Source organism: Pristiophorus japonicus, chromosome 15 (assembly GCF_044704955.1).
Source record: "Pristiophorus japonicus isolate sPriJap1 chromosome 15, sPriJap1.hap1, whole genome shotgun sequence".
Classification (NCBI taxonomy): Eukaryota; Metazoa; Chordata; class Chondrichthyes; family Pristiophoridae; genus Pristiophorus; species Pristiophorus japonicus.
In genome coordinates, this window is record NC_091991.1 from 37,444,614 (window position 1) to 37,462,324 (window position 17,711).

Consider the following 17,711-nt stretch of genomic DNA (forward strand, 5'->3'; position numbering starts at 1 on the left):
TGTCCAGCAAGTTTATCGAGTGAATAGCTGAGCCCCACACTTGCTCAGTTTGACTCCCCAGTCTGTGCTGAGTTAACTGGATATAGATTGTACAGTTTGTCTCACAGCTTCTGAGTGAGGGAGGGGGAATGGTTCCTTCTCAGGATTGCTATCCAGTGACCCCTGCTGGAAGTGCACCTGTGAGGGTGTCAGATGGGAACAGGATCAGCTTAAGTCAGTTTCAGCCTGGGTTCAGTGGTGGCACACTTGCCTCTGATTTAGAGAATCATGGATTCAGGCACTATTCCAGAGACTGGAACGTATAATAAGAACATAAGATAAGAACACAAAAAATAAAAGCAGCAGTAGGACACTCGGCCCCTCGAGCCTGCTCCGCCATTCAATAAGATCATGGCTGATCTTCTAAATTAACTCCACTCCCCTGCCCAATCCCCATAATCCCTTGATTACTTTAGTGACCAAAAATCTACCAATCTCAGTCTTGAATATATTCAACGACTGAGCATCCACTGTCCTCTAGAGTTAAAAAATTCCAAAGATTCACAACCCTCTGAGTGAAGAAATTTCTCCTCATCTGAGTCCTAAATGGCCGACCTCTTATCCTGAGACTATGACCCCTAGTTCTAGACTCTAGGCGAAGAAAATGAGGGAGTACTGAGTTGTCATAGGTATCGTCATTTGAATGAGATGTTAAACCGAGGCTGCATCTGCCTAATCAGATGGATCTAAAAGACACCTTGGCCAACATTTCTTTCTCAAGCAACATCACTAAAATTTATTCCTGTATAATTATCAATTCCTTTTTATCGTATTGTAGATATTAAATTTGTATTTAAATAATTTCCATCATGTGTACGTTTCAAGAATTAGAGCTACTGTAGCTACTTTTATTACAAGCCCTGGGGCTTATGAGCCCCTGCAGTGTAAGAAAATGTATGATACAGTATCACATGATTGGGACTAGGATATTATTCTAAGCTCATTTTTTGCAATACCACATCTCGTTACTCACTACAGTAGTCCTTTATGTGTGCTATAAAAATGATTGGTCATCTTATTACTGCACAAATGCACATTACAGTTTTTACTCTCCAGGATCTACTTTTTTTGAAAAATCTCAAAATAGTTTTGCTTTGTGTGGTATAATAGTAGCAATCAGAGAAGGTAAAAGGTTAAAACATAAATGATTAAATGTTGGTTCACTGCCTCAGTCATTATTGTCTTCAATTGGTTGGGCTGACAAACACACACAATAGTTTTTAAAACTGCCTATCACAATCCAGAATTTCCTCCGTGGACACAACCCAAAAGTTAGGCCCGAAAATGCACGCAATCCCACGCCCAATCTGCTGATATCAAGTCATGCTCAAAACTCCTTGCGAATATCATTAGAATATACTCGAACGTAAAATGGGTGGAAAAGGTTGGAAATCAGCAAAAACAATTGTGGTCCAAAGAAAGTGTCGAACTCGCATTAGGTATTAGCCCCAGCCACAAACAAATCCAGCAAGGAGTCAACGGAGTAACTTTGAATCATAGAAACATTGAAAATAGGTGCAGGAGTAGGCCATTCGGCCCTTCGAGCCTGCACCACCATTCAATGAGTTCATGGCTGAACAGGCAAATTCAGTACCCTTTTCCTGCTTTCTTGCCATACCCCTTGATCCCCCTAGTAGTAAGGACTACATCTAACTCCTTCTTGAATATATTTAGTGAATTGGCCTCAACAACTTTCTGTGGTAGAGAATTCCACAGGTTCACCATTCTCTGGGTGAAGAAGTTTCTTCTCATCTCGGTCCTAAATGGCTTACCCCTTATCCTTAGACTGTGACCCCTGGTTGTGGACTTCCCCAACATTAGGAACATTCTTCCTGCATCTACCCTGTCTAAACCCGAGTAGATTTTGATCCACCGCAGGAAGGAAGGGGGCGGTAAATGAAGTGCTAATGATCTCAGTGGGGGCACTGCAGGGGCGCTAACAGCAGATCGATACCCAATTTCAGGTCACTTGTATTCAGCAATCATTCTTCAATCCTTCACACTGGTTCATTCCAGTTCTTAAAGGGGAGGTTATATCAGGCTGCAGGTGGTCATTTTCACCAGTGCTACATTTGAGCTAGAGCTAAGAGCAAGTGGAAGACGTTTCTGGTATGGCTGCTGCAAATCCAGCTGGAAGGGAGAGGGCATGGTGTTTTAAATACGTGGCATTGGAGGCGTTGGTGGGGGCAGTTGAGAGAAGGAGGGATGGGCTCTTCCCGGCAACTGCAAGGAGGCGATTGCTACAGGTTTTCAGGGCCATGTGGAGGGAAGTGGCAGAAAAGTCGGCCGACACTACAGTGGCACGAACACTCACACGTTGCCGGAGGAAGCTCAAAGACCTCAGTCAGGTGGTCGAGGTGAGTACATGCTTCCATACCACCTACATGCCAGCCTCTGAACCTCTGTCTTGTGCACACTGAGCAAAACACCACTCACCCACCAAACATGTGCAGCTACTCAAACTCACATCCTCATCTCACGCCGTGCCTACATTCACTGCTATTTACCAATGGCAGGCATATCTCCCACACACATAGCTGGACTCTTACTCACACATTCCTTTTTTTGAAGGCCATGATGGCACAAAATTGGAGGGAGCAACAGAGGACAGGCGAGGGTGAACCTCAGCTCCAGCAGCTGTCTGATCTGGAGGAGTGAGCGCTGCAGCTTATTGGCCCGCAGATGGTGGGTGTCGTGGCCATTGGTGATGTCGACTTCGCTGGGGGCAACAATGGTATCTTTATCCCCTCTCCTTTTCTCATTCCACTTCCCCCTCACACTAGAAGGCTTTATCACTTTCCAGTTCCTGATCCTGTCTGCCTTCCTTGCTCCATTCCTGCCTCCCTGGCATCAGCTCATCGTGAGTCTTGTGCCTTTTAGGCTTTCAGATAATCAGCAAGCAGATGACCAGCCTATTCCTGAGCCCCCCCATGATAGCGATGATGGAGAAGAGGAGGACCCAAGGACCATGTCGTTGTATCTCTCAGCTGCAGGCACCAGCTCAGAGACTGGAACTACGTGGTCGTTAGCAGTAAGCTTAGTAGAGGAGTCTGCACTGGATGGTGCACCGGGGCCTAGTGGGCTGCAGCAAGGCCAAGGGGAAAGGTTAGCTCGGGAGCCAGCTACCCAGAGGGAGAGTTTGCGTGTGAGCTCTGCTGCACAGGACTCAAATGAGGACCTAGATGGGGAGGTGTTCACAAGAAGGGTGATGGCCATGCACTCCGACATGATAGGTGCAATGGCAGAAGTGCCCGAGAGCCTCTCGGGAATGTTAAGAAGTGTGGAGGAGTCCACCTCCAACATTGCACTGAGTTCTGCGTTCACCATGGAGCCCATCATTTCCATTCTGCAGACGATGGTGGACACCCAGAAAGACCGTGCAGCTCCAGGCCCCATGACGCATGTCATGGGTGACGTGGCAGCCTTCATTGCAGCATAAGCAGAAGCAAAGCAATGTCTTAGTGCTGTAATGCAGACAATGGTTGATTGTATCGAATTTCAGACTGCTCTCTTGCAGTCTCAGCTGGGTGCCACGCGAGCTCTGACTGCTGCCATCGCAGCTGGGTCCACCATAGTCGATTGGGGATCTCACTGTGTCGCAGCAAGCCATCAATCTGTGCTCCAGCAGATTGGTAGAGATGCTGAGGTGCTGCCCCGGGGGAGTGGCAGTGGGTCAGTGGAGCAGGAACCTGTAGACTGCACCACCTCAGGATAACAGCATTCCTGATCCCATCACTGCCACTCCTCCATTGCATGAGTCGCTGCCTATCATCCAGCCAACCCAGACTGCCGCCGCCCAGCCTGAGGTGGTGCAGTCTACAGCCGGTCCTTCCAAATCCTCAACTAGTCGAAGGCATCCTACAAGGCCATCTGTAGTCTCTGGCCCTGACACTCAGCAGCCTTCCACCAGCCATGCTGCAGACACACTGTGAAGGAGCACTAGAAAAGGTAAAGCAACTGTTAAGAGGGAATATAATGTATTGCACAAGGGTGATTCTTAAATATAATTGTTGTTTATGATAGTGTTAAATGTTATGAGATACATTTTTATTGTAATGTTGCATATTTGATGGGGTCTTTCATTTCAGTTTTAGGGTTGTGGTATGGAAGGGGAATTTGATGTGCTGATGGGACCATGCAGAACAACCGGGAAGTGGGCTGCAATTCACTGGAACTGCAGTCTGATGAGGCGGTCGTGGACCACCCTTGTAGAATGCCGATTGAGTGGCTGCCTCCTCTGTTGCTGCTCCTGCTTCTCCTCATACTCCTCCTCATCCTACTGCTCCTCCTGAGGTGGTGGAGCTATGCCTGATGGAATTTTCTGCCGCCCTCATGATGGCCAAGTTATGCAGCATGCTACAGACATCGAGGAAAAGGGACACCCACTCAGCCGAGTACTGGAGGACTCTGATGGTCTGCTCAATGATGTTCCTGGTGGCGCCATGGCTCTCATGAGTGCTGGGCAGGAGTGTTGGGGTTGTGGAGGGTGTTCTTAGCCAGGTGGAAAGCGGATAGCGCTTGTCTCTGACCAGCTAGCCATGAGTATCATGTTGTGGCTGGAAGAGAGCTGGCACACTGGTCTGGTGCAGGATGAATGCATCGTGGCTGCGGCCAGAATAGTGGGCATTAACGATGAGGATTCGGCGTGTGTGGTCGCACACCAACTGCACAGTCAGTGAGTGGTAGCCTTTGCGGTTACGGAATTCCTCAGGATTGTTATGCAGTGCCCACAAAGTGACGTGGGTGCAGTCAATGGCGCTCTGCACCATGGGGAAGCCCGTCATCCTGCAAAGCCACATGTGCGCTTGTGCTGCTTCTCTTTGGTCATGGGGAAGGAAATGTCGTCCCTTCTCCTTCTGTGCAGAGCATCTGTGATCTCGTGGATACAGCAATGGATGGCCAATCCTCTATCCATGCTCCAACCCCGTGAACTTTTATCTTATGCAGTAACCTTTTATGTGGCACCTTATCAAATGCCTCTGGTAGTCCAAATACACCACATCCACTGGTTTCCCTTTATCCACCCTGTTTGTTACATCCTCAAAGAATTCCAGCAAATTTGTCAAACATGACTTCCCCTTCATAAATCCATGCTGACTCTGCCTGACCGAATTTTGCTTTTCCAAATGTCCTGTTAACAGCCAGAACACTCCTTCAACTGAAAATCGCTGAAGTCTGTCAAAATGCCTGTCTGCTTATGTGGAAGTAAGCAGCAACTATTATTGGCTAACTAAAAATTTACTCGAAGCTGACTCCTTTAAATGGCACTCCTCCAGCCGACATTCGACTGAAACACAGCTGTTATTGTCAGCACCATGCAGGAACACAGGGGGGGTGAGAGTGAATTTATCTTCCGGGGTGGTAACGGGGCGCTGTGCACGGTGATGACATCATTATCGCCGGTCGCAGCCAAGCGGGGCACTACGTGTTAGCGCTGCCGCAAAACCCTTGACCAATTCAGCAGGAAGCGCTGTTCTCTCTGCGCCCAGGTGAAATCTCATTCGCACCCTTCAGGGGTGCTAACGGGAGTCGCAAATTACCTCAATTTGCCTCATTTTTCTTTAAATATGACAATTAAAATTTAACCAACATTCATGCACATCAGGCACAGCATGTTTAATAACCTGCAATTGCTTTTCAATTTTTAAATGTGATTTACACTTATGCTATGAAAATGCATTCAAAGAAACCAAAAATACAGAGCAGGTCTCAGTAAAACCTCAAAAAAGAATCGTAATAAAACATCAGAAAAATGACTTTATTTCCTACTTGCTTGAAAATCTGGTCGTAATTTGAAGAGAGCCTCTGAGCAAGTGCAATTGCACGAAACTCATATAAGGATTTGTAAGTTGAGGGCATTATAATGGGCGAACATTTGTTCAGCTGGAGGGATCGATAGCTGAACATAAAAGTTCTAGGAGATTTGGGTGTATTGTACTTACGTGTGTAACTCACACATAGAATTAGCCGATATTTCAGGCTGCGTATTTCATCTGCACCCAGATTATGCATGTTGCTGGGCGCAAAGATGCAAGAACTTCCAAACCGAACAATTTTTTTCCTCTCTTGAAGACGATAGGATCGATTTCGAGTGCCCTCGTCTGTCATTAACGAGATGTTAATGCCTCGGTATGGGGTTGGTTGCCTTCCCGCCCCATTAGCACTGGTAATGCAACCGGCTCCATTAATAAAAGGGACCAACCTCTGCGTGTCCAAATCGCATGCTTGATTCAGGCGATAAAACCTTTTTAATATGGAAATTAGGGTCCCATGACTTAAATAGCAACCCAATTGTCATTTTAAGAACACAAGAACATAAGAAATAGGAGCAGGAGTAGGTCACCTGGTCCCTTGAGCCTGCTCCGCCATTTAATAAGGTCATGGCTGATCTGATCATGGACTCAGCTCCACTTCCCTGCCCGCTCCCCATAACCCTTTATTCCCTTACTGCTCAAAGATCTGTCTATATCTGCCTCAAATATCTTCAATGACCCAGCCTCCACAGCTCTCTGGGGCAGAGAATTCCACAGATTTACAACCTCAGAGAAGAAATTCCTCCTCATCCCAGTTTTAAATGGGCAGCCCCTTATTCTGAGACTATGTCTCCTAGTTTTAGTTTCCCTTATGAGTGGAAATATCCTCTCTGCATCCACCTTGTAGAGCCCCATCATTACCTTATATGTTTCGATACAATTACCTCTCATTCTTCTGAACTCCAATGAGTATAGGCCCAACCTATCTTCATAAATCAAGCCCCTCAATTCCGGAATCAACCTAGTGAACCGTCTCTGATCAGCTGCCAATGCAAGTATATAATTCCTTAAATACGGAGACCAAAACTGCATGCAGTACTCTAGGTGTGGCCTCACCAATACCCTGTACAGTTGCAGCAGGACTTCTCTGCTTTTATACTCCATCCCCCTTACAATAAAGGCCAACATTCCATTTGCCTTCCTGGTTACTTGCTGTACCTGCATACTCACTTTTTGTGTTTCATGCACAAGGACCCCCAGGTTCCTCTGTACTGCAGCACTTTGCAATTTTTCACAATTTAAATTATAATTTGCTTTTCTATTTTTTCTGCCAAAGTGGATAACCTCACATTTTCCAACATTATACTCCATCTGCTAAATCTTTGCCCACTCACTTAGCCTGTCTATATCCCTTTGCAGATTTTTTGTGTCCACCTCACAATTTGCTTTCCCACCAATTTGCATCAGCAAACTTGGCTACATTACACTCGGTCGCTTCATCCGTCATTAATATAGATTGTAAATAGTTGAAGACCCAGCACCGATCTCTGCGGCACCCCACTAGTTACTGTTTGCTAACCTGAAAATGACCCATTTATCCTGACTCTCTGTTTTCTGTTAGTTAGCCAATCCTCTATCACTGCTAATATATTACCTCTAATCCCGTGAACTTTTATCTTGTACAGTAACCTTTTATGTTGCACCTTATCGAATGCCTTCTGGAATTCCAAATAGACCACATCTACTGGTTCCCCTTTACTCACCCTGTTCGTTACATCCTCAAAGAACTCCAGCAAATTTGTCAAACATGATTTCCCTTTCATAAAACGCTGCTGACTCTGCTTGATTGAATTCTGCTTTTCCAAATGTCCTGCTACTGCTTCTTAAAACTGCTCCAGCATTTTCCCAATGACAGATGTTAGGCTAACTGGTCTATAGTTTCCTGCTTTCTGACTGCCACCTTTTTAAAAAAAGGGGCGTTACATTTGTGGTTTTCCAAACCGCTGGGACTGCCCCAGAATCCAGGGAATTTTGGAAGATTACAACCAATGCATCCACTATCTCTGCAGTCACTTTTTTTTGGACGGTGATCTGGGTCTTGATGACGTCTCCCAGTCGCCCACTCGAAGTTGTCGCAAACTTGGAATGACTGGAAGCTGTAGGGCCTGCGCTCGCTCTTTTAGGCTGGGGGGGCAGTGGGGGGGGGGGGGGGGTGTAGAAGAGGGGGAAATCAGCGATATTGATAATGGAGTCAATGAAGAAATGGTAATTCAGATGCAGCAGGAAATCCCTGAAGCCGTCGTTGGAGAGAGAGGAACCAGAGAGCCATCTGCAATAGTTTGATTTTAGTTTCTTTTTTTAAAAAAAAACACACAATCTGCACATCCTTAAAACAATGAGTGTTAAAATTAAAAGTTCAGGAAATTTTTCCATTTGCTTTGCCACAGTTTATGCATTGCAACTACATATGCCAATTTTCTAAGAAATTTAAATCTTTCACCGCTCTCTGCTCATTTTGTTGCCGAGTGACGTGCCGGAGTTAAGTGTGGCGGTCATCTGGTCAATGCCGAGCAGCACTGATGTTTGCCCTGAATCGTCGCCATCTTTTTTTTGCCATTATTGCAGTACCGTCGACAATCTGTAAAACTTGCATTGATCGGTATTCGGGTTTAACACGTTACAGATACTAAGCGAATGATTTTAACAAAAAATAAGTTGAATGCAAAGGTGGCTGAATGATGCTGGTTCTTTGTAAAATGTATAAATCATGTTATTTTATCAATTTCCTGTATATTCTGCACCAGAACCCAAGAATCCTACTAATTGTTTCAGATGCAAGTATATCTTGCTTTGAGTATTTGCCCAAATCAGGTTTATCATTGAAGTTGAAATTCTCAACTCATTTTAGATTTGAATTTTAAGTTGTAAATTCTGTACCTGGTTTCAGTTACTATAAATCAACAATAAATTGACCCACGGAATCAAATAGGAATGCAGGATTTAGTAAAAAGTCTAATTTTCTACTGTGCACCATGTATAAACTCTTTGTAATTACTTTCCAGTTTTATTTTAAGGTGATATTTTGGATTGCATTTATCAAGAAGGATCCAGTAATTCGTGCAAAACATTATTTTTTGTCTGTATAATTCTTAAGTAGATTTTTAATTTGAGCAACTTGAACAAAATGTATTCTACGTCATTGTATTCAGTCAGTCACCTCGACAGTTGTATGCATTGCACTATGCACCAGCTTGGGGTATAAATCAAATCTTGAAAGTGAAGGTGATCCTTAATAAAAATGCTATAATGGAATTTGTTTCCAAACTATGCCTACAATTGTAGTGACGGTACTAATAGGATGTGATCTGATTTGCCATAATCTGTTTGAAGTTGTTCTCAGCTGGTCCCTAACTGCTATAGTTGTGAAAACGTTACATTGTAAACTCTATGGGCCCAAGTTTCCACATGATTTGCGCCTGATTTTTAGGAGCAACTGGTGGAGAACGGATTATCTTAGAAATCGCAATTCTCCACATTTTTTTTTCTGCAGTTCTAGTCAGGTAGAACAGTTCTACTTTGGAACAGAATTTTTTCTTCAAAAGGGGGTGTGTCCGGCCACTGACGCCTGATTTGAAAGTTTCCACAGTGAAAATGTACTCCAAACTAAAGTGGAATGGAGCAAGTGAAGATTTTTGTAGAACTGAAAAAACCTGTTCTACACATTAAAAAATCAGGCGCAGGTTACAAATTAGGCGTCCAGAACGAGGTGGGGGGGGAAGGGAAGCCATTAAATTTTATAATAAATCCTTATTTATACTTATACAAATATTATACAAATAAATCCAACCTGAATAAACATTTATAAGCAAAGAAAAGATTAAATAAACCATCTTCCTACCTGTGTGAAAGTGCTTCAGGCAGGCCTTTTGGGACCGAAGGCTGAACGGGCCGGCCCGAGACTTCGGGCAGGGCCCGTCCCCAGCACCAGATTTACAGGTAGGTGGCGTTGGGCTGGGTCGGAGAGGGGAGGGGAGGGGAGGTTCGGGTCGGGGGGGGAGAGAGATAGGGGGGGAGAGAGATAGGGGGGAGAGAGAGAGGGGGGGGAAGAGAGAGGGGGGGGGGGAGAGGAAGGGAGAGAGGGAGGGAGAGAAGGAGGGAGAGAAGGAGGGAGGGGGGCGGAGGGAGGGAGGGAGGGTGGGGGGGGGCGGAGGGAGAGAGAGAGAGGGAGGGAGGGGGGGCGGAGGGAGAGAGAGGGAGGGGGGGAGGGAGAGAGAGAGAGGGAGGGGGGGAGGGGGGGGGGGGAGGTCAGGTCGGATCCAGTCCGGGAGCGGGAGTCGGGTCGGGGGTGGGAGCGCGGGTCGGGTCCAGTCGGGGAGTCGGGGAGCGGGAACAGGAGCGCGGGTTGGGTCAGGTCCAGTCGGGGGGCCGGGGAGCGGGAACAGGAGCGCGGGTCGAGTCGGGTCAGTCGGGGTGGGGGGGGGGCCGCGGGTGTCGGGTCTGGTCCGGAGGCAGGGGGGGGGCGGGGAGCGGGTGTCGGGTCTGGTCTGGTCTGGAGACAGGGGGAGGGGGGGAGCGGGTGTCGGGTCTGGTCCGGAGGCAGGGGAGCGAGTGTCGGGTCTGGTCCGGAGGCAGGGGGGGGCGGGGGAGCGGGTGTCGGGTCTGGTCCGGAGGCAGGGGGGGGGCGGGGAGCGGGTGTCAGGTCTGGTCTGGTCTGGAGACAGGGGGAGGGGGGGAGCGGGTGTCGGGTCTGGTCCGGAGGCAGGGGGGGGGCGGGGAGCGGGTGTCGGGTCGGGTCTGGTCTGGAGACAGGGGGAGGGGGGGAGCGGGTGTCGGGTCTGGTCCGGAGGCAGGGGGGGGGGGGGGAGCGGGTGTCGGGTCTGGTCTGGTCTGGAGACAGGGGGAGGGGGGGAGCGGGTGTCGGGTCTGGTCTGGAGACAGGGGGGGGGCGGGGAGCGGGTGTCGGGTCGGGTCTGGTCTGGAGACAGGGGGAGGGGGGGAGCGGGTGTCGGGTCTGGTCCGGAGGCAGGGGGGGGGGGGGAGCGGGTGTCAGGTCTGGTCTGGTCTGGAGACAGGGGGAGGGGGGGAGCGGGTGTCGGGTCTGGTCCGGAGGCAGGGGAGCGAGTGTCGGGTCTGGTCGGGGGGGGGGGGAGCAGGAGCTGGCCGTGGGAGGAGCCTTATTCACGCAGCCCCAGTGAGGCCATTCAGCCAGGGCCTCCCACACAGTTCGGCGCCTGGAGCTACTGCACTTGCGTGCCGACTGTAGCGCGCATGTGCAGCGGTCCCGGCACTGTTTTCAGCGCAGGGACCTGGCTCCGCCCCCCTACAGCTCGTGCTGGCTGCGCCGAGGGCCAGAGGACCTGCAAGTAGGTGGAGAATACCGAGGATTTTTTTAGGCGCACTTTGTGGCGCGAAAAACGGGCGTCCAGGTCGGGACTGCGCCGTCCTAGGCGCGTGTGGAAACTTGGGCCCTTTTCTAACTCCTGCACCTAATCACTCAAAAAGTTATTTTCAAGGGAGAAAGAAAAGATGAAGGGGTGTACAATCTCTGCTATTTTACAGTGAATGAATTGTCCATTGGAATTATGCAGGAAAAACCTAATTCACATGACAATTCAAGTACTGTAATGTCAAGGCTAGATGGGATAATACACAATTAATATGGCTCATAATCTTTAGATTAAAAAAAAAATTTATAATTGGAACGATACATCCTAACGTTCGACTCCTGTTACATGCTTGGGCATTTCTCTTTTAAGATGGAGACAGGGTTTGAGTCATGATCATCAGAAGCGGTCCATCGAATGAAGATGACTTGCTTCCACATGAGTTCACAGATGTTTCAATGAAGGACCTGATGTTCCAGTGCTGAACTCCAATTGAAGGAGTGGAAGATACCTGTGCGTGGATTTTTTTAACGTGTGGTGACTGTTGCACATCAGCCACCACACGGGCTTGACAGAGCTAGGCCTTTATCCAGTGGCAAGGGTTAACCAGGACGAGTGGAGACCAGCTCAGCTGCACGGACCTAGTGCTCACACATTTCGCACTGTGGGCTGGCCCATGCCGCCCCTGGGCCCTTGGCTCTTCTGGGCCCATACCCTCATGTGCTTAGTGCCATGTATTCAACCAGCATTGTAATCCATGTATAAACAAGTTGTACATTGTAAGAACAATGACCACTCGGTGGTGAACTTTTGGGAGATACTCCTAAGCTGGACCTTCAGGTATAAAAGGGGAAGCTCCATCCACCTTCATCACTTGAGTGCTATGGAATAAAGGACAGGTCACAGATTGACCTTCTCTCAAGCATGGGCCTCGTGTGCATTTATACTGTATAGTAAGGACGTATCAATGGCGACGAGAAACTGGGATTTAAACCACGTGAGCATGGCCACTAGCAGAACAGACGAGAGGTATTGTGTTAAGGAATGGTTGGGACAGAGAATCAACATTGTTAAGGCAGCACGCAGTTCTCCAGGCAGGCAAGGGCAATTGAGCATGCCCCAACATGTAGTCGAGCCCAGAGGGGGAGTTCGACAGAAACAATGGCTAGCTGAACGGCAATTCACGCCATTGCAAGGGCCAATGCGGCCAGCAATGGGGCCATCAACACCTGTTAATGGCGCACTTAAGGACAGTCACAGAGGCAGTTAGAGACAATCGACTGGCAAGGGGCCTTTTGTTTCCAACAACAGCTCATGTTGGAGGTGTGGAGGCACACACTCAGCCAGAGTTTGCAGAGATGAGCAAAATACCTGCAGAAATTGCAGAAATGAACGCTGGGGGAAATCGCTGGAAGCTGAAGTTCAGCGAGTTCATGTGGAGCATGTATACAGTTCATACACCAGGACGCCACCGATAATGATGAAAGTGCTCCTCAATGGCATCCCAGTATCATTGGAACTAGACACAGGGGCCAGCCAGTCCCTGATGAGTATCAAACAGTTTGAAAAGTTGTGGGCGTCCAAGGCCAGGAGGCTAAAATTATCGCCAATTGACACATAGCTACAGACTTACACAAAGGAGATCATTCCAGTGCTAGGCAGCGCCATGGTAGTCATGACCCACAAAGATTCGGAGAACAGGTTGCCACTCTGGATTGTCCCGGGGGATGGTCCCACACTACTGGGGAGGAGTTGGCTTGCTGTCATGAACTGGAAATGGGGCGATATCAATGCAATTTCCTCTGTGGAGCGAGTATCATGCTCACAGATCCTGGACAAATTTGACTCACTGTTTCAACCCGACATTGGCACTTTCATGGGGCCAAGGTAATGATTCACATTAACCCGGGCGCCAGGCCAGTACACCACAAGGCCAGAGCGGTGCCGTACATGATGCGGGAAAAGATAGAAGGCGAATTGGACCGCCTGCTGAGGGAAGGCATTATCTCGCCAGTCGAATTCATTGAATGGGCGAGCCCGATTGTGCCGGTGCTCAAGGCGGATGGGTCGGTCAGGATATGTGGCGATTACAAGGCCACCATCAATCGGGTGTCACTCCAAGACCAGTACCCGCTACCGAGAGCGGAGGACCTCTTTGCGACGCTATCCGGTGGCAAACTTTTTTCAAAATTGGACCTGACCTCAGCTTACATGACCCAGGAGCTGGCGAGTGAGTCAAAGAAGCTGACCACCATCACAACACACAAGAGGTTGTTTGAGTACAACAGATGTCCATTCTGGATTCGCTCCACCGCCGCGATCTTCCAACAAAATATGGAAAGCCTCCTCAAGTCGATTCCAGGGACGGTGGTTTTTCAAGACGACATCCTCATCACGGGTTGCGATACTGAGGACCACCTCCACAACTTGGAGGAGGCGCTACGCAGATTGGACCGGGTAGGGCTGCCGGGTGTGTGTTGCAGCATGTCAATGCCAAGGGTCAGATACAGCCGGTAGCTTTTGCTTCCAGAAGTCTGTCCCAGACAGAAAGGGGCTACGGGATAGTAGAAAAGGAGGTGCTTGCATGTGTATATGCAGTAAAGAAATAGACCAGTACCTGTTTGGCAGGAAACTTGAGCTGGAGACAGATTACAAACCCCTAACATCCCTTTTGGTCGACAACAAGGCCATAAATGCAAATGCATCGGCCCGCATACAGAGGTGGGCACTCACGTTAGCCGCCTATAACTATACAATTTGGCATAGACCTGGCACTGAAAACTGCGCCGATGCACTCAGCAGGCTCCCACTAGCCACCACTGAGGGGGCTACCGAGCATGCTGCTGAGATGGTCATGGCTGTTGAAGCTTTCGGAAGCGAAGGCTCACCCGTGACAGCCCGTCAGATTAAAGTCTGGACAAATAGAGACCCGCTATTGTCTTTAGTCAAGAAATGTGTCCTGAATGGGGACTGGGCAGCAACGTACGGGGCATGCCCTGAGGAATTTAAACCATTTCACAGGCGCAAGGATGAATTCTCGATTCAGGCTGATTGCCTACTGTGGGGAAACTGCGTAGTCATGCCCCAGATGGGCAGAGAGGTGTTCATCAGAGAACTCCACAATGAACACCCGGGCATTGTCACGATGAAGGCAATTGCCAGGTCACACGTTTGGTGGCCAGGGATAGACGCAGATCTGGAACTTTGTGTTCGCAGGTGCAACACGTGTGCGCAGCTGGACAATGCACCCAGGGAAGCCCCCCTTAGCCCCTGGCCATGGCCCGCCAAGCCTTGGTCACGCATCCATGTGGACTACGCAGGCCCTTTCATGGGAAAAATGTTTTTGGTTGTAGTAGACGCCTACTCCAAATGGATTGAGTGTGACATTTTAAATTCAAGCACATCCTCTGCCACGGTAGAAAGTCTACGGGCAATATTCGCCGCCCATGGTCTACCGGATATCTTGGTCAGCGACAATGGCCCAATGTTTCACAAGCACTGAATTCCAGGACTTCATGGCAGGCAATGGAATTAACCATGTCAGAACGGCACCTTTCAAGCCGGCCTCAAACGGCCAGGCAGAACGAGCAATGCATGCTCAGAATCCAAGGGGGTTCCCTACAAAGCCATTTATCACGCTTCCTGCTGGCCGACCACACTCGCTCACAGGGGTTCCACCCGCAGAGCTGCTAATGAAAAGGATGCTTAAAACCAGGTTATCCCTTATATACCCCACCATGAAAGAAATTGTCGAGAGCAGGCGCCAGTCACAATGTGACTACCATGACAGGAATGCGAGGGCGCGATGTATTGATGTAAATGACCCTGTCTTTGTCCTCAACCACGCTGCAGGGCCCAAATGGCTTGCAGGCACCATGATTGCAAAAGAGGGGAATAGGATTCTGGTAGTTAAACTTACCAATGGACAAATCTGCCGCAAATACATGGATCAAACAAAAAGGAGCTTCAGCAACCCCACAGAAGAAGCAGAGGAAGAACATGATATAGAGTTCATTCCACTACAGGTGACCGAACACCGGAACCAAAGGGAAGAGAGCCCAGTCACTGTGGGCAGTCCGGACAGGCCTGAGACACCGCAAACAGCAGACACTCAGGCCAGCGCCCAACAACCGGAGCCCCAACTCAGGCGCTCTACAAGAGAGCGTAAACCACCAGAGAGACTCAACCTGTGATCTCAATAAGACTTTGGGGGGGGAAGGTGATGTCATGTATTCAACCAGCATTGTAACCCATGTATAAACTGACAAGTTGTAAACTGTGAGAACAATGACCACTAGGTAGTGAACTTTTGGGAGACACTCCTAACCTGGACCTTCAGGTATAAAAGGGGAAGCTCCACCCACCTTCATCGCTTGAGTGCTAAGGAATAAAGGACAGGTCACAGACTGACCTTCTCTCAAGCATGGGCCTCGTGTGCATTTATACTGTATAGTAAGGACGTATCACTTCGTGTCTCCCAACCATTTGATCCTGCAAGATATTTTTTTTAATTACTCTACGGAGACCTGATGATGCAAAGTATGGTTAGGTGGCCAGCATTAAATTTTCAAAAAAAGTTTAATCCCCTTTTATAATCCCCTTCCAACTCCTAAACAGCAGTAATGTGTCAGCAATGTACCTCGCTGGTGGCAGCCCAATTTCCAGTGTTTAATCCAATGAGCTGTGTTGGGATGCCTGTATGATACCCTGCCCCTTTTATAACCCCGTTAGTAAGACAGTTTTCACCTGGAGGATGGGGGGGGTGCTATCGCCTCCCAGGAAATTGCTTGGAAGTTTGCGGAGGCACTGCCCTGGCAGCGCCGCGCCACATGGTTTGCACCCCGGGTCACTGCGCAACTGCCGATGATGTAATCGGCGAGCACGGTGAGACTTCACTGCCGCGCTGGGGACATTGCCATGAGGCTGGAGCAAGCAGATGTCAACACCAGCTTCACAAGTTGCAAAGCTGGCCGACATCCGCTCTCAGGGCGTTCCTTAAAGGGGAGGGCGCCAGCACCCTGGGCCGCCATCTTTTTCCCTCGGCCGACAAGCTGGTCGGTTTGACTATGCTGGCCCAAGAGTGGTCCGTGCCGTCTTGGGTGCCAGGCTGCTGGCCTGGTCACACACTGCCCTAGTGGCCCAGTAGAAGCCATCAGAGGCCGTGCAAAGTGCGCAGCGATCCTCCCCTTTAAGCGAAGAGGAGGGGCGTTGAAATACGCCAGCGCTACACAAAGGAAGTGGAGCATGGGAGATTGCACTCCGCTTCCTTTCAGGGACAGTAAGGGCAAATTCGTGGTGGGGTGGGGCATCCGCACTAAGCGCTAAAAGTCCCAGCCCTGGAGGTTTACCGCCCCCAAATGGGGCACAGGACTATTTTCTCCAGAGTGGAGTGAGAAATAATGGTTGCAGAGAAAAAAAAAGATCTCAGGTGTCCCCATTTTTAGGCTGGACTGTTCCTGAGGAGGCAACGGTCGTGCTTGATACATTTGTCATTGGCAACCAGAGTTTTCCTACTGCCAGCTCCAAACTGCTCCAACACAAGACATTTTCCAAATAGCTGCATTTTTGGTATGACTGTTAGCAGTGTATGACTGGAGTCATGGTTCCAGCTAACTCAGGTATTTTTTTGTGGCTATTACCGATTTGCAATCATTGCTGACTTACTTAGTCCAATGCATGTACACTGCAAGTTTAACATTGATGCATAGGATTACTTAGGAATACCTAGGATATAGGGCTCAGAAACAGGCCAGGCCAGTTAACCTAACATCTGTCGTTGTGAAAATGCTGGAATCCATTATTAATGAAGCAGTAGCAGGACATTTGGAAAAGCATAATTCAATCAAGCAGTCAACATGGTTTTATGAAAGGGAAATCATGTTTGACAAATTTACTGGAGTTCTTTGAGGATGTAACGAGCAGCGTGGATAAGGGAGAACCAGTGGATGTGGTGTATTTGGATTTCCAGAAGGCATTCGATAAGGTGCCATGTAAAAGGTTACTGCACAAAATAAAAGTTCACAGGGTTGGGGGTAATATATTAGCATGGATAGAGGATTGGCTAACTAACAGAAAACAGAGAGTCAGGATAAATAGGTAATTTTCCGGTTGGCAAACAGTAACTAGTGGGGTGCTGCAGAGATCGGTGCTGGGACCTCAACTATTTACAATTTATATTAATGACTTGGATGAAGGGACCGAGTGTAATGTAGCCAAGTTTGCTGATGACAGATGGGTGGGAGAGCAAATTGTGAGGAGGATACAAGAAATCTGCAAAGGGATATAGACAGGCTAAGTGAGTGGGCAAAAATTTGGCAGATGGAGTATAATGTGTGAAAATGTGAAGTTATTCACTTTGGCTGAAAAAATAGAAAAGCAAATTATAATTTAAATGGAGAAAAATTGCTGCAGTATAGAGGAACCTGGGGGTCCTTATGCATAAAACACAAAAAGTTAGTATGCAGGTACAGCAAGTAATCAAGAAGGCAAATGGAATGTTGGCCTTTATTGCAAGGGGGATGGAGTATAAAAGCAG

At 48.5% G+C, this 17,711-nt stretch overlaps 1 long non-coding RNA gene across 1 annotated transcript in view; it reads right to left on the reverse strand.

Annotated features, from left to right (window-relative positions):
- LOC139280703 (uncharacterized) overlaps positions 1–17,711 on the reverse strand; it is a 115,440-nt gene that overhangs the window by 13,519 nt on the left and 84,210 nt on the right. The window lies entirely within an intron of this gene.